This window comes from Myotis yumanensis, unplaced genomic scaffold (genome assembly GCF_028538775.1).
Source record: "Myotis yumanensis isolate MYYU_CA2020_CCGP unplaced genomic scaffold, mMyoYum1.0.hap1 SCAF_9, whole genome shotgun sequence".
NCBI lineage: Eukaryota > Metazoa > Chordata > Mammalia > Chiroptera > Vespertilionidae > Myotis > Myotis yumanensis.
Genome location: NW_027223760.1, coordinates 49,592,265 through 49,609,115, shown reverse-complemented (window position 1 = coordinate 49,609,115; position 16,851 = coordinate 49,592,265). Strand labels below are relative to the sequence as shown.

At 39.5% G+C, this 16,851-nt stretch overlaps 1 protein-coding gene across 2 annotated transcripts in view; it reads left to right on the top strand.

Moving 5' to 3' along the window:
• The window catches only part of SLC25A13 (solute carrier family 25 member 13), a 163,786-nt gene that overhangs the window by 121,006 nt on the left and 25,929 nt on the right, over positions 1-16,851 (top strand). The gene's annotated exons all lie outside the window — the stretch shown is intronic.

The following is a 16,851-nucleotide window of genomic DNA, read 5'->3' as shown; positions in this document are numbered from 1 at the left end:
TCGTCAGAAACGCTTGGAATGAGTTATTTCTTTATGTGGATGAACACCCTGCATCTTGTTCTTAAGCTCAGCAAAACATGTCTTGTTTTATCTCATGTACAGGTTTGTTCATGTGAATGTAAATACTTTGGGTAAATTAAACTCTCATACAAAGAATGGTGCTATTCCAAGATAAGGTTGGTTAAATAAATGGGCTTTGATCACCAGGGCAATGCAGTAGTGGTATATTTTTTCATTGAAACCTCTGTTTCTTATAAGAAAGGTGAGGTCACATTTATTTTTTTAATTAGCTCATTCTGTTCAGGCAACGGTATTCATAAAATAATCTTTTCTTGAAAATTGTTGAGTTTAGAAGCTGGGCAAATACCTGGGAATATTACACCTTTGTTTGGAAAGGGCCTATTGTCCTGTCTAACATTGAATGGGGCTTCCTTGAATGTAGCAGGAGCTAAGAAGTCCTGGCTGCTGGTAATTTTTAAGAGATGGACAGAATCGGGCTGCGGCTGCCTCTCTGTTTGATCACTGACCTGTTGTAGACGCCCAGGTAGGAGCTCCTAGTCCGGTAACTTTAGAGGAGCATTTAGAATGAAAAAGGGAGCCTTTAATGTCCTAAATAAAAAGGGTGCACACATAATAATAATAAAAAAGAATAGCAGGAGTTGCAGAAACTGTACTTCATTTAACACAGTTTCCATTCGAGTAACTAGGTTTTCTCATTTGAAACAGGCATATCCCTAGGTTGTACCTAGCCTGTCCTGCAGGCTGTGCCAGGGGGCCCGGGTAGCAGGGCATTTCAGTAGGTCAGGTGGGTTTATTTTTTTTTAAAGTCTGGTTTTAAACCTGCTGAAAAGACATGATTATATATCTCTGTAAGAATTTAAAATGTGAAATTAATTATGTGATACTGCTCAAGATTTTGGCAATAATCTAGAGGTTTATTTTCTTTTGAATGAAAGCATTTTGCCTGCACATGGGTCTGGGTGCCAAGGAGATTGGTTGTGGCACGTAGTGTCTCCCCTAGGTGGTCTTGTTTTCTCCTACGTGGTCGCCCATTTCAAGCACAAAGCCCAGGTTGGCATCTGAAGTGGTGCCTCGTCATTGTAAAGAGGTGCAGCCCTTCTTCAAGCCTGATCTAAACACAGGCTTAAAATTGGAGCCACTTGGGCTTTACAGCTACTTAAAATAGCTGTGAAATGAGGTTTGCCATCCTTCATCTCAAAGGCTGGTAGACAGTGGTCCTCAGTGTTTCAAGTCTCCTGTTTTGTCTCTCCCTCCACCCTCCCCCTCAGCCCCCCAGGTATGGCTTTAAGAAGTAAGAGTTTATTTTGCAGGTAAGCAATCCTGTAGGTAGCAAACAATCCAGGCCCTTTAGCTCTCTGAGGAGTGGGATGGATGAGTCCATTTTTATGGTGGATTTTTAATAGCAGGACATCTCTCTTTGCAGACTTGGCAATTTTCCTGATCATCCGGGCCAGCTACACACCTTAGAAAGTCCTTGGGAGCCCACAGCCTAGCCTGTCTGTTCAATTGGGAATACAAAGGGTTTTGAAAAGTTGTGTCACATGAGTGGTTCCCCTGCTTAGTTCACCCAAGCATTTCCAGGCGTTGACTTTTAAGCCCCTGGGCAGCTCACCTTGCTTCATTATTACCGAGAATTAGTACACATGGCTGACTTTTGCACTTGTAATCAAAGCCACTCATTTCTTTGAAGAAGGCCTTTTCTGTTTTATAATCTGTTTTCTGTAAAAACAGAAAATATGCAGGGAAGTCTTGGTCTCATAACCTTCACAGTGCTTAGCGAAAGTAAGAGTATACTATAAGGTTTGATTTTATATATTTTTTAGAAGAACAACAAAAATGTTAGTAAATTTGGAAGTAAGGGGGATTAAATTAATCCTATTCATTCATGTTTGATATAATAATATCCTTGACTGTAGTGATTAAAAAATACTCTTCTCCTTCATTGACACATATAAAAGAGTGACTCTATTTTTAAACTCATTTTTTGAACACTTACAGTTTAGAACACTGAAAAATTTGACTTTAGTTTTCCGAGCATGTGTATAGATTCACACTTACCAGTAGTGTTATATTCAACACAGTTCAAAATGAAGCTAAGATGCTGAGCCTGGGGTTTTCAGACTCTAAATCTGAAAAGTTCTTGTGATGTGTGTTTTTTTCCCATAGGTGGGTTTAGGCCAGAAGTTGTAGGAGTTTGGACAGAGACCTGGACCCTCAGGTGTCTCTGCATGAAATGTACACACTTCTGTTCCTTTCTGTCCTCTCTCCTGGGGTCGGGAGCTCAGCCTGTAGGGTGACGTGCTTGGCCATCATGGTCAGTGACCACAGAGGTTCTCAGTAAATGGGGCAGAGGAGAGAGGCCTGTCACTACCACCCATTTCCCAGTTAGGTTCCCAGTGACTCTGAGAACTGATATAATTTCTGAGTATTGTTATTATTCCTGTGTTGCTGTTACTTTAAGACCATACGTCATGCTATGTGGTCTGTAGGTTACAGTCCCTAATTCCACAAAATAAGTATGAATTGACAGTTTTCTATGCATCTAGTGGAATAGCCAGTTGAAATCCTGAGGGGACTGGAATTTTTAGCTTGTGGTCCTTTGATCTTAATGTCATCAGATAAAATGGGGCCATGACTGGTTTCAAGGGAGATATAAATATGCCGATCAGCTTAGTAAATGAAAACAAATGGAATAATATTCACCAGAAAAAAATGTCAAAACGTATGAACCTCTGTCTTACAAAGCTCATATTATTAAAAATTATTCACATACCAATAAAAATAGTATTCTGTAATAATTTTTGGAAAGATAAGTGAGCATGATATTTGAACAATAATCTATAATCTATAATGATAAAAGTGTCTCGCCCAGTCCCACCCCATCGGCCACCTCCTAATTAATTTCCTTTCAATGTGCATGAATCCGTGCACCAGGCCTCTAGTCCTTTGATAATAGGCCCACTGTATTTTTTCATTGAGATACATGCACACGTGTGTGTGTGTGTGTGTGTGTGTGTGTGTGTGTGTAAATATATCTAATGCTTATGGGAGTTTATAGCCATTTTAAGTGGAAAAAAATAATTGATATGCTCATGTCATTGGTGAAATTTATTCTCTCAGAGATTTTTAAGCACAGAAGAGCCATAAGCCTGGCTTTGTGTTTTTAAATGATATCCTACTTTCTGCAAGGAGAATGGTTTGTAGAAGGGGCAAGAGTGGGAAGCAGGGAGGCAGGTCAGAAAGAACTTGTTGAGGTCCAGATAGGAGATGCATTTCCCTGATTAGTGGTGTTGAGCATCTTTTCATATACCTGTTGGCCATTTGAATGCCCTCTTTTAGGAAATGTCTATTCAAGTGCTTTGCCCATTTTTTTTGAAGTGGATTATTTTAAATCTTTGTCTTTTTTAAAATTCCAATTTGCATTCAATATTATTTTGTATCAGTTTTAGTGGACAGCATAATGGTTAAACAATCTTATGCTTTACAAAGTGTTCCCTCGATATTTCAAGTACCTGCCTGGCACCATGCATAGTTATTACAACATTATTGACTATATTCCCTATGCTGTATATTACATCCCCATGACTATTTTATAATTATCAATTTGTACCTCTTTTAAAAATATATTTTTATTGATTTCAGAGAGGAAGGGAGAGGGAGGGAGAGATAGAAACATCAGTAATGAGAGGGAATCATTGATTGGCTGCCTGGTATATACCCCTACTGGGGATCCAGCCTGCAACCCAGGCATGTGCCCTGACCGGGAATTGAACCATGACCTTCTGATTCATAGGTAGATGCTCAACCACTGAGCCATGCGAGCTGGGCTAATTCCTGCTTTTGTGATCTTTCTCTTCCCAGGCTTTTCTGTGGACATGTGACCTCACAGTGCAGTTTTCTTAAGGCAGAGTTTTTATTTCTCTGTGCAAATCTCTGTGCACATATCCTAGTTATAAATATTGAATGACATGAGGCTTACTCATTAAATTGAATTTCTATGGGGTTACTCCTATGTAGCATGTCAAGCAGCCAAGATTTATTATGTATTATGTTGATGCTAGGGAAATAAGGTCATTTTTTAAATGCTCACATCTTTATAATTCATTTGTAGTTTAATGAAAATCTAATTGTTAGTTGTATCAAATTTTATTATTGCTATTATTTGGAATAATCTCTGGGGTGTTTTTTCTGCCTACTCTGAAGAATATAAGACCATATTGTAAGGGTTTCCTTTTGTTTCTGGGTTTGTTTTTTTTATTGTTGTTCATCAATAGTAATTTCTATTTTAGTAGATGACTTACAACAAGATTAAGTGAATTAAATTAACCTTGCTTTCATAAGCTTTACATTATTTACAATGCTTTTCATTCATTTTCATGTTTTTATAAACTTAAAACATACATATTTTAGTTGATATCATATCACAGACATTTTCTATATTTCAATATGTTATAATTATGTTTTTAATTATGAAAAGAATAATCATATTAAAGCTGTGGTAGAAAACAAACCAAAATAAACTGCCCATATTTCCTCAATTCTAATAGTATAAATTTTCTTAATTTGTACTTAAGGTTTATTCCTGTTTTCCAACTCTATTGACTCTAAGGCTTAGAGTCTACTTCAGGTATTATATATGACCTGTTGTCTTGTTAGTTAGGGTCCTGCTGCCCTGGCTGGGTGACTCAGTTGGTTGATTCCCAATCAGGTTGTTTCACAAGAAAGGGTTTCCATGCTCACTCAATGAAGGAACCAACCTAAATATTTCCTATTTATTTTATTTGTTTCTTAGAATGGCAGATAAATGAACCACCAGATATATATAGACTCTTAAGACTAGAATGAGGGTAAACAGCGTGGGGTATTTGCTATAGCTTATTCATTATTGCCTATGTCTTTAGTAGAGAATATTTTATTGAGTGGGTAACGGGAAATTATGATGTCAGAGTCATGAAGGAATCATAGAAAAGAGTTGCTTTAAAGCAAAAAGAGACTAACAACAATGACATACTACTGCACACCTGTTAGAATGGCTAAGTTCTGAGACACTGACAATAGAAGGCAAAGTATGAATGGGTGATTGTGATTTGTCAATCACTTGTAATACATGTACCACTCTGGTGGGGGATGTTGATAATGGGGAAGCTATGCATGTGTGGGGCAGGGGGCATATGGAAAACCTCTATACCTGAAACTGCTCTAAAAAACAAAGTCTTTAAAAAACAGAGAGAGAGCCAATAACTAGGAAAAAAAAAAAGATTAACCATGGCAATATCTAAATTTGGAGGTTTTTGAGAACCCAATGAGGCATCTCCATCACAGTTTGCCCAAAAAGTCTTCTGGGGCAGGAGTGGGACTAAGACACTGGGCTGGAATAAGAACTATGTGGCCTGCCTGCTTCTATGGAACGTTCTTTCTCTAGACTTCTACTTGGACTCTGGGCAAAAATAAAGAGATAGCTGATGACACCGAGGGTTCATAGGGGTGACCTACCTGCCCAAGGGCTGCTTTGGGTGGTTCAGAAATGTCATCTTACCAGAGGAAAGTTCAACTTGTGATGGACACTGAGCCAGTGAGGTGTCTACTTTCTGTTTTCCTCCCTTCCCCTCTTTGGGGAATGTCTTGGAGTTGTTTGATTTAACACAGTTCCAATGTCAGGCCATCCTGGTTTTCTAATAAATGGGGGAGGGGCTTGTTGTGATGAAAATATGAAGACAGATTGGGTCACAGCTCTCATACAGTTAAGGTACTGTAGACACTGAAGGTCTGTAAATCATTAAACGATTCTGGTCATAGTAGTCAAAATAGACATGTCTGCCAGGCAGAGCCCACATGTGAACATATTTGACAAGTCTGTAACTTAATGGCTTTTTAGTGTCAAACAGATTCTACTTTGGTTTCTTGGCCTGGTTTCTATGGTCCTATAAAAACCCTACAATAGCGATTTTCAACTGGCGTGCCGCAAGAATTTTTAAAACATGCAATACCTGATGATGTAGTCAGGGCCATTGCCTCATTTCCCTTAGATTGTCAAATGAAAAAATGGCAAAAGCCAACACAATAATAACTGTCCGGTGTGAATGAATCAAATAATACCTTTTTTTTTTTTTCAGATCAGCAAAATGTATATTTTTTTGGTGTGCCACAGAATTTTGGTAATTAGGTTGTGTGCACCATGATGAAAATGGTTGAAAATCGCTGCCCTATGAAGTTGAAAATGTGAAATTTAATATTTATAAAAGGTGTAAACAGTATAGCCTTTTTCTGCCTTACCATGCAGTTAAGAAATTAAGAACAGGAAATTTCAATTTAGTGCCTGTCTCAAAAACAATCAAGTGGTGAGAATCTATTCTCTTTTCAAAGTTCTTAAAAATGTAATGACAGATTTTTTTTTTTACGTCAGAGCTTAATTTACACACCAAATCAAGGGAGAAAATTCTGTATTGCTTTATCAGAGATGTACAATTATTTACAGCCTAACTAGGTATATGCTAGTTTGCTAGGGCTGCCATAACAAAGGACCACAGGCTACGTGGTGACTTAAATAACAGACATTTGCTTTCTTACACTTATGGGAGCTAGTAGTCCAAGATCAAGGTCTCTGCGGATTCGGTTTCTTCCGAAGCTCCTTTGCTTTGCTTGCAGATGGCCATGTTCTCGCTATGTCCTCACATGGTTTCCCCCGTCCCCCTAATGACTGTGTATTGTCTGTATCATAATCTCCTCCTCTTATAAGGACTCCAGTCTGATATGACCAGAGTCCTTATGACCCATACGACTTCATTTTACCCTAAATTACCTCGTTAAAGGTCCAACCTCCAGATAGTCTCATTCTGTGATGCCAGGTTAGGATTTCAACACATAAAATTTGGAGGGACACAATTCAGCCCATAACACTAAGGGTCAAAATAAAGTTTTTTTTCTCAGCTGTCAGGGTGGACTCCTTCCTAATTATAGAAGCGGATGAAGCTCTAGCGGGGGCACCAGGTCTGACATTTCCATGCAGAGCTGGATGGAGCCAGTGCCTCTTGGCCACATCCTCCTTCAAGTTTGCTGGCTTCTCTGTGGGTTGGTCAGTGCTTGTTTTTAGTGCTTCTGAACATCAGTTGACTGCTTTTGGGTATTGCATTTTAATTTTATTTACTTACTGAAAATATATTTTTATTGATTTCAGAGAGGAAGGGAGAGGGAGATAGAAACATCAATGATGGGAATCATTGATTGGCTGCCTGTTGCATGCCCCCTACTGGGGATCGAGCCCACAACCCGGGCGCCTTGACCGGGAATTGAACCGTGACCTCCTGGTTCATAGGTCGCATTTAACCACTGAGCCACACCAGGTGGGCAAGCACTGCATTTTATTTAATTTATCCACCGCTCTCTGCCAACTATCTGTTTTCTACCTGCAGTCTTTATATATGATGATAATACCGGTACTACATACAAATTATTTTCAAGTCTCCATTTAACACTGAGTTACTAAGAAGGTAAATGGAAAATATGTCAAAGCTTAGATTTCTTAAAAAGTCTTTATTTTTCAATATATTAAAAAATCAAATAGCGTCATCACATGAATATTCATTTTATATGTAATGAAAATCATTAGATATTTACTAGTGTAGGCCTTTTTTGTAGTAACAAATTTATTTGTATCTAAATAATCAAAATAATGGACTTGGGTTTTAGTTTTTAAAAAATTCATATTTCATAACTTCATGTTAATCTATTTTTGACACATGTAAGCACACATTTTAGAATGTCAGTGTGCAATTATATATTCTTAGCACATGTCATTTGTGAAAAGCACTTTAAATCTAAGTACATTCAATTGAGCATAATTAAAATATCAAGATACATATTCTTCATATACATTTTGCCACTTAATTTTTAAGTAGCTATAAGTATCTACCATGTGAATTCAAATTAAAGAGAGGTGATTAAATTACAGTTATCGTTAATGCTTTTTAAAATATAGCAGGAATTACACTATGTTAAAAAATACACTGCTGTTTTCTGTGGACAGCAGGCTAATGGCGAAACTGATTTTTTAAAAATACAGGACTGTTAATATTCTCTGCATATTCTCAAGATTTGCCTCTAATGGTTGTGTGTATGTCGGGGAGGGATCATAAGAAAGCATGCTTTTCATCATGTGGGATTTATTTGACTCAGCTTCCTAGGTCAAGAGAAAGAATGTTCAGGGATACTATCTTGATTAGTAAAGCATTGGAGAAAGGCTTGTTTAGTTCCTAACAGGTAAAAGAAAATGGTTTATGGGGAAGTATGAACTGATCCATTTGGTAATATATTTAGATATTTTATGCCATTTCCTGTAGTTATAATAATGAGCAGTCAGCCTTGGCAAGTCATTTTTAAGGCACGTACAGCCTTAAAACATACTTGTGCCCTTGCTGGTGTGGCTCAGTTGGTTGGGTATCACACTGTATACTGAGGGGTTGCTGGTTTGATTCCTGGTGGGGGGTGTGCAGGAGGTGGCCCATCGATGTTCTGCTCTCACATCTATGTTTCTCTCTCTCCCTCTCCCTTTCTTTCTAAAAATCAATTTTAAAAATCTTTTAAAAATCAATAAAAAAACAAAGCATACTTTTTCACAATTATTAGACCTAAAGTATGTTAAGGTCATTTTTGTGAAGGTCACTATTCTTAGAGTGGAAAAATTGGGCAGTACATTAGGATTGTGTTGCCTTTCTAAATATGTTATTTCTTGAAATTCTTGTTTTTTAAAAAAGAAATAGATACATCATTTCCTACAGTAAAATTATCTATGCATAATCAGGAGTGTTAACAATGAAGTAAATCATTATAGAGCTTGGCAAGAGGAGTTGGGATGGCAAAATTGTGAAAAAGAAACAGAGAAATAAAGCTTACCAAGCATCTGTGGTGGAAGCCACACTTCAGGTTCTGTGCAGACTGTCTGCCTAGCTCATTTCAGAGAGGAGGTATTGGAAGGAAAAAATCTATATTTTACTCCTAGCCATGAGGACTGTGTCATGAAAAGATTATAGACCCCTCTTCATTTGAGAGGCCTGGTGCTAGGGGTTCCTGCTGACAAAGTTGTAGCGTCCACAGTCCCGTTTCCTTTCTGGTTGCTCTCGTGGACTTAGGCAGGAATCACAACAGCTAAATCCGTCATACGGAAATGGGAACTCTCGTTTGCATTGGTAGCGGGATGAGGCATCCAGCATCCACTTGGGATAGCTTTACAAGCTCCCCAAATCAGAACTTCATCTTGACCATTAAGGGTCATTGTGCTGCCTTCACTTCCAGCAGTCATGTTACCTGGTCAGAAAGATGCACACTGCGTCGTTTCAGCACTGGGGGACCTTTTGTGCCACACACAGTTTAGTCTCCCTTTCAGTCCCTTTGTGACAGTGGTTCACGTTTTCAAGGTGATTTGCCAGTGTTGGGGGCAGCGCACACCTGAATGGAGCTGCAGACACCAGACCCACAAACATAGTGTGGTGGAATATGCTAGTTACCCAATCAGGTTACAATCTGGCCATTGACATTTTTACAGCTCCTCCAGTGGGGTATGACTAACCATTTCCCAGTAACAAAAGTATTTCAGAAGTAAAAATGCCCACAATTGATTGAATGTTAGCTTAAATTTAATTATGTTGAGCTTTACTACATCACCCATCACTCACTAAAGGTATGCTCTTCTCCTTCTCCCCTTTTTTTTACCTGATATAGCTACTGCCTATTAATCCTCAGTATAACTGTGCTTTGCTCAGAAAGAAAGTTTAACTTACAGGTTTCCAGGGAGAGGAACATTTGAGAAAGCATTCGTACTGATATTAAAGGAGTTTGGTAAGTTAGGTTCACCTACATAGAGTTTTATCCTATATTAATTCATAGTAATCAATACCATTGATTGAGCACTACAGAAGGCTAGGGACTGGGGTAAGTTCTTCAGGTGTGTGTTCATTTAATCCACACATACTCCTGTAAATAACAGCTAAGATACGTGCTTCATGAGGGTAGGATCTTTGTCGGTCTTGTTCACACCTACTATCGAGTGGACAGAGAGTATTTATTGAAAGCATGAAGAGCAGTAATGTTAATGTGCCCATTTTATAGATGGCATCAGTTTGGAGTGGGTAGGTTCAGAAGTTTGCCAAAGCTTAGGCTGTCAGCCATGGTGCCATATGACTGCCAGCAGTGCCTCATTTCTTGACCCATTGCTCTGTGTCAGTCACCATGCTAGAGAGTTAGTACTTGCTGCCTTAGGAAGGCCTCAGAGTGAGTCTGAATTGGTATCAGTCTGTGGTCCAAATGAGAGATCTAAGTTAGCAAGGAACTGCCGGAGGTCACAGACAAGGAAGTGATAAAGCCCAATTAAAATCCAGGTTCCTGTGACTCCATTGCTATTATCCTGAGCCCCTGTGCTATATTTAGGTAAAACTCACACCAGTATAATTATTTTGTAAGCCCTTCTGAGTGAAATTAAAAATATGTACTAGTTTTACATGCCTGAGTTTGAACTATTCCTCAAGGATTCAGACTTGGCATGATTTAGGGATTTTACTGCCTAAGGGCCTGGGGCTTCCTTATGATTTATTGCCAAATCTACAAAGAAAAGTTTGATGCATCTGATGAAAGTCTACCATATTGTACCTGGGGAGAAAAACCTCTCTTCCATATTTCTTGATGTACTTTAGTATCTCTGAGTCATTTATCTCTTCCAGACAGAGTCCCTTCAAGTCACAGGAATTCCAGTGTAAGTGATCAGGTTAACCCAAGATTCAGGCAGATACTCTGTTTAAACAAGAAAGAAAGAAAAAAAAAAAAGGCAACTGAAAACGAATCGTTTTCAAGCACAGACTTTTTGACACTCAGAAAATCAATATAATGGTTCTGAGCTTGAGTTAGGATTCAGGCCAGCCTTGGGTTCAAATTCTGTCTCTTCTTTGGACAGAGTTCTATGCTTTTGTGTTATCTCCAGAGTGGCAGATGGGATGGGACACTGGAGTCCTGTACTGGGCTGTCTTTCCCTCTGCTGGGAGAGACCTCATAGGTCAGGACCCATGGTTTGAAGAATATAGGCATTGCAAAAAAATCCTTACAAAATCCTTACAAAACTGGTCAGTGAGAATTCCCTTAGCAGTCTTTGAATTTTATGCAACAAAATATTGGCCTCTCATTTACCTTCAGACTTTTACATTCTTGTGGGACCTCTTGGTTAACAACCTGTTCTATAACTAAAGAGTAAAAAGAACAGCTCCTGAAACAAGAGGTGATACAAGCCTGGAGACTCTCACAGAACAATGGATTAACTGTATTCTGCTTCGAACTCTATGGGACTGATGCAGAAATGGATCAAAACCAGTCCCCTAGTCAAGATTAGGAAACCACAGTGACTCAGGATGCTCCCAGATACATGAGTTGGGCAGAAAGGGACTCCTGGCTACAGATAGAAGGAGGTCTGCTCTACCATCAACTATGCCACTGAACAGCACTTACATACCTTTTCAAGGAATTTAAGGCCCGACATATCTCAATTTCTTTAATTTATTTAGTCTTGGACTACATTTTAAAAAATCGCTGACTCTGTAAATGTATACTGATGCAAGATTCTCCATATGACATTTTGTTCAGAATATGCCTGTCTTTAAACATCTTTAAGAAAACTTGTTGAGATTTAGGAAGATTGCTTTGAATTTTAAATGAATTTATGGAAAAAATTAACACCTTTTCAACATTTGACTATTATATTCATTTATAGGAGGATTGACATTTTTTACATTTGCATTTTAAATTAATATACTGGAAAATTGACAGCAGCATTGAATCTTCTGGTCTAAGTATAATACTTGTTTCTCTAGTATTCAAATACTTATGTCCCTTTTTTAAAAAAATCTATATTTTTCTTCATTTTACTTGTAGACATTTCATGTTAGACTATTACTAATCAATGCTACTTACAAAACAATGTTACTGTGAAAGATACTTTGGTATAGTGGTTCCATGTTTTTCCTCTAAAGATATAATTAATGTGTGATTTTTGTTTTTTATTCTCACCTGAGGATATGTTTCTCTTAACTTTAGAGAGAGAGGAAGGGAAAGAGGGGAGACCAGAGAGAGAGAAACATCTATGTGAGAGAGAAACATTGATCCATTGCGTCCCATAAGCACCTTGACTGGGGATCGAACCCACAACCTAGGTATATGTCCTGACCAGGAATCAAACTTGCAACCTTTTGGTGTATAGGATGATGCTCCAATTGACCAACCTGGTGAGGGTGATATATAATGTCTTTGACTATCATGTTCCTTTAAAAAAAAAATTATATATATATATCCAGACTGATGCTAATATTCAAGACTAATAGAGTAAGTAACAAAATGTCCTTGTTCAGAACCTGGTAGTAGCCTGGTACAAACCCATCCAGCACTGTGATTCCTCACATGGTCTTTTCTCTGTACACATAGGTGTCTGTGTCTCTTGTTATAAACACTTTAGTCACATTGGATTAGGATCCACCCATATGACCTCGTTTTTACTTTAATTACCTCGTTGAAGGCCTTGTCTCCAAATATAATCACATTCTGACTCCCTAAGAGGTAGTATTTCACTGTTTAAATTTTGGTGGAACACAATTCAACCCAGAACAGTTGCCTTAATCTTTCTATGCCTCCATTTCCTCTTAAGTAAAATCTGGAAAAAATACCACTGCTTGAGTGGACTGAAGATTTACATATAAATACTTGCAAAGCAATATGCTGATAGTCCATAATGAATATTTATTACTTTACTCCTATTTCAAGCTCCTTGAGAACGGAAATGCTTTCTCACTCATCTTGTGTCCTCACAGTTCCTAGGACAAACTCTGAACACAATTGCTTATAAATATTTGTTGGGCAAACATATAAATGAATGATTAGATCGCAGAAACAAGTCTGCAGTAGTGTATGCATTTCTCTTTAGTTGGGCCCAGATACTGGGTAGTAACTAAAATTTCAGTAACAAAGAATGTTCCAGGAAACCTGTGGAGAAGTCAGTGTCCCCACTGTAAATATAATATTTCCCCACAGAGCCAGTTCCAGTATGGAAAATCTTCCCCTGTCCCCCGTGCCTCAGACTCCAGAAAGTCACAGGGAAATGATTTGTGACAAAATTGCACACACACAAAAAGAACAGCATCTTCACACAGCCAGAGCTCTCGAGTGATGAGGGACACAAAGACATGGCGCACAATAGGTGTTCCTGTCCTCGGATTCGGCTGCCTTTGATCTCTGCAAAGGAGGGACCCAGGCAAGGTACTGTGAATGGATAATAGACCAGGAGCCAGCAGAGCAGCAGGCAGTGTGCTCAGTGATCAAGTCGTGGTGATGCCCAGACACCGTGCATCTGATGATAAGCATCTTCTCTTGGTGCCTTGGCGTCTCATTTCCTTCCAGCTTGACTCCAAAGGACCCATTCATCTCTGGCACCTCGACAATGTGCCACGCGGAGTCTGTAGGTTCTTTCTTTCTGAGCCCACCAGAGGTAACGAGGACATCATTATTTTTTCCCTGGTATCACTACACTCTTTCTTCCCACTGCTTCTGTTCCCTGCAGCTCTCTGGGGTGGATTTGACTTCTGTATCATCCTTAGAGATTAGAATGCCCTTTGTTGTGCTGAAAGAAATGGTATCTATGGTTTGGCTTGGGGTTTGGGGAGTTGAGTCTACATTCTTATTTTAGTGTATATAATGTTAACGTTTATAGGTATTAGTAAAGATACAAGAAAATGAAAAAGGCATCAATTCCATACCTAAGAATTATACCCTTTAATAATGGCACCACTTGGATATGGATGGAAAGTTTGTTATGAGATCAGATGTAAAACATCTAAAAGTCGCACGGAAGGCTAGAATTTGAAATCACAACTTGAAATAGGCCCTATAAAGCAATCTCGGGATCGAAAGGGATCCTAGAGGTGATGCGGTGAACTGAAATGATTCTCAGGTCCCTTGTACATCCAATCACGTAGGACCATTTTCAAAGGGCAGATGCAGAAATTCTCAATTAATTTGTCTGGAATTGGGTCTAGAAATGTTTTTAAATTTATTGACAGTATTTTACAGATGCCTGCCCCTTTCCACCCTCCCTTTACCTTCCTCTACCAGGCTCCTGCCCCACCCTGGGCCTTCCCCACACTGTTGTCTGTGTCCACAGGCCATGCATATATAAGTTCTTTAGTTAATCTCTTCCTGCCCCCTTTCTCCTCCCCCCTCTGAGATCTGTCAGTCTGTTACATGCTTCCATGTCTCTGGATCTGTTTAGCTTGTCAGTTTATTTTGTTCATTAGATTCCACATATGAGTGAGATCCTGCAATACTTGTCTTTCTCTGACTGACTTATTTTGCTTAGCATAATGTTCTTCAGGTCCCTTCATGCTGTCTTAAACGGTTAGAGGGTCTTCATTTTTACAGCTGCATAGTATTCCATGCTGTAAATGTAGCACATTTTTATCCACTCATCTGCTGATGGGCACTTGGGCTATTTCCATATCTTAGCTATTGTAAATAAAGCTTCTATGAACACAGGGGTGCACATATTCTTTCTGATTGATGTTTCAGGATTCTTAGGATATATTCCTAGAAGTGGGATTGCTGGGTCAAACAGCAGTTTCAATTTTAATTTTTTGAGGAAACTCCATACTGTGTTTGATAATGGCTCTACCAGTCTACATTCCCACCAGCAGTGCACGAGGGTTCTAGAAGTCATTATATTTTAAAGCTCTGAGAGTGATTGTAACATGCAGCCAGGAAGGAGAACCATTAATTTAGGAGCTGGAGGAAACGACCAACGTGTTTGGAGTCACTACTGTGTCTTGAGCACTGTGCTGGCTGCAACACCACCACCATCTCTTTGATCCTCATAAGAAGTGAGATCGTTTGACAAATAGGGGCAGAGGCTCGGTCCTCACCAGGGACACTCAGCTGCCTCCTTCCCTGCTGTTGGCAATACTTGTAAGTATGCACTGAGTTCCTGCTTTGTTCTTCAAGATCAGTGTGCACTGACCACTTTCCATTCTACCCTTGGTAGGCATGGTCTCACCCACTTTTGAGCTTTCAGAAATCAGCCTCAGGCTAATTCGAGCTCAGCAAATCTTTCTGAGCAATCCTGCCCCCAGAAAATGATTTTTTCATTTTTACTTATTTTCACAACTTGAGAGCCCAGGTCAGAAGCACAGACATAATCTTTACTGTGCACTCAGCACTGTTACTAGGTCATGTCCATTTCATCTCTTCATCCTGCCACACTGAATTCCCCTCATGTCATGTGGAGAGGGGCAGGAGCAAACCCACAAAATACTCAAGGGCTGTAGCAGGTGGGGGTTGGTCTTCTGCCTGCCTGCTTGGAGCACAGCCTGGCTGCTCTGGGCCCTGGAGGAGTGGGAGCAGAATGCCTTTGTGGGGACCAGAGCACACCAGCTCCTGGATGTGCTCACCTCCTTTCCACTTTAGAAGGGCCTTTCTTGGGCCCATCTCTTGATGAATCCAACCCAGGTTTCTTCTACCAAGATTACTTGGTCCAGCTCCTTAGAGTCACCTAGGAGAGATGAAGGTGATGGGCAAAGCACAGCAGAAGCGCGTACGGCAGTGTGGCAGTCTAGACTCAGGAGCCCTCGCTGCCTTCTGTCTAAACCAGGGGTGGGCAAACTTTTTGACTCGAGGGCCACAATGGGTTCTTAAACTGGACCGGAGGGCCAGAACAAAAGCATGGATGGAGTGTTTGTGTGAACTAATATAAATTCAAAGTAAACATCATTACATAAAAGGGTACGGTCTTTTTTTTTTTAGTTTTATTCATTTCAAACAGGCCGGATCCGGCCCTCGGTCCGTAGTTTGCCCATGGCTGGTCTAAACCGTTGTAGTATTTAATGGAGAAAATGGGAACTCTCAGGTCTGTTTTCAAGAACACGTGTGTCTTGATTAAGGTACGAAATTGGTAAAAATGGAAAAACAATTTGATTTAGGAGTTAATGAATGAACATTTTGGGGTAGGGGGAGGTTGCCATGTATATTAAGTAAGTTAGGCAGAAGTATTTATGTTTCCTTATAGAAGTAACACATGATCTGTGTAGAAGAAATAAAACAAATACAGCAGAAAAGAAAATAAGCCATTTGTAATCTGCCACCTCAGAAGCACTGCTCTGGTGTGTCTCTCCCACATGATGTTTAGGCAGAGCTGGGGAAGGTGTCCATGCATTGACACACGGGAGAGTTTTCACTTCACAGAATATAGTGAGCAGTCGCCATAATTTTTTATGGGCAGGATAGCCTCTCGTTGCACAAGCATACATAAATTCATTTAGTCCTCGCCTTACCGCTGGATGTTTATGTTCCTAATTTTTATTCCTAGGTGTTATAAACAATACTTCCGAGACCATTGTCGTAGCTGGTTTTGATTAGTGCAGGCCATTTTGTCCGGGTGTGTGCATTGGTTAATAGGATCAAAGGCTCTAGCAAGAAGTAGTTGGAGATGATATTGACCCAAATTGTGCCCGTTGCCATGGCGGCATCTCTAAGCTGCATTGCCGTGTCTGTGGTCTAGTTTGGTGCATTCGCTACCTAATAAAAACTCTGAACTATAACTGTGTGTCAACCTTAGCTCGAATGGTATAAAAATGTAATATATTTGTGACAAGGAATAACAAGTTGAAGTACAGTAAGAAGGAATGTAATTGCTTATGATAAATACAGGCTTAGCTTCAAAATAGCGAGCTTAAAATTTCCCTTAGAGTGCACTTTAAAGATTTCCACCGATGATCTCGGAGGAGTGGCACCCAGCCATTGCTGGGATGAAATAGCACACGT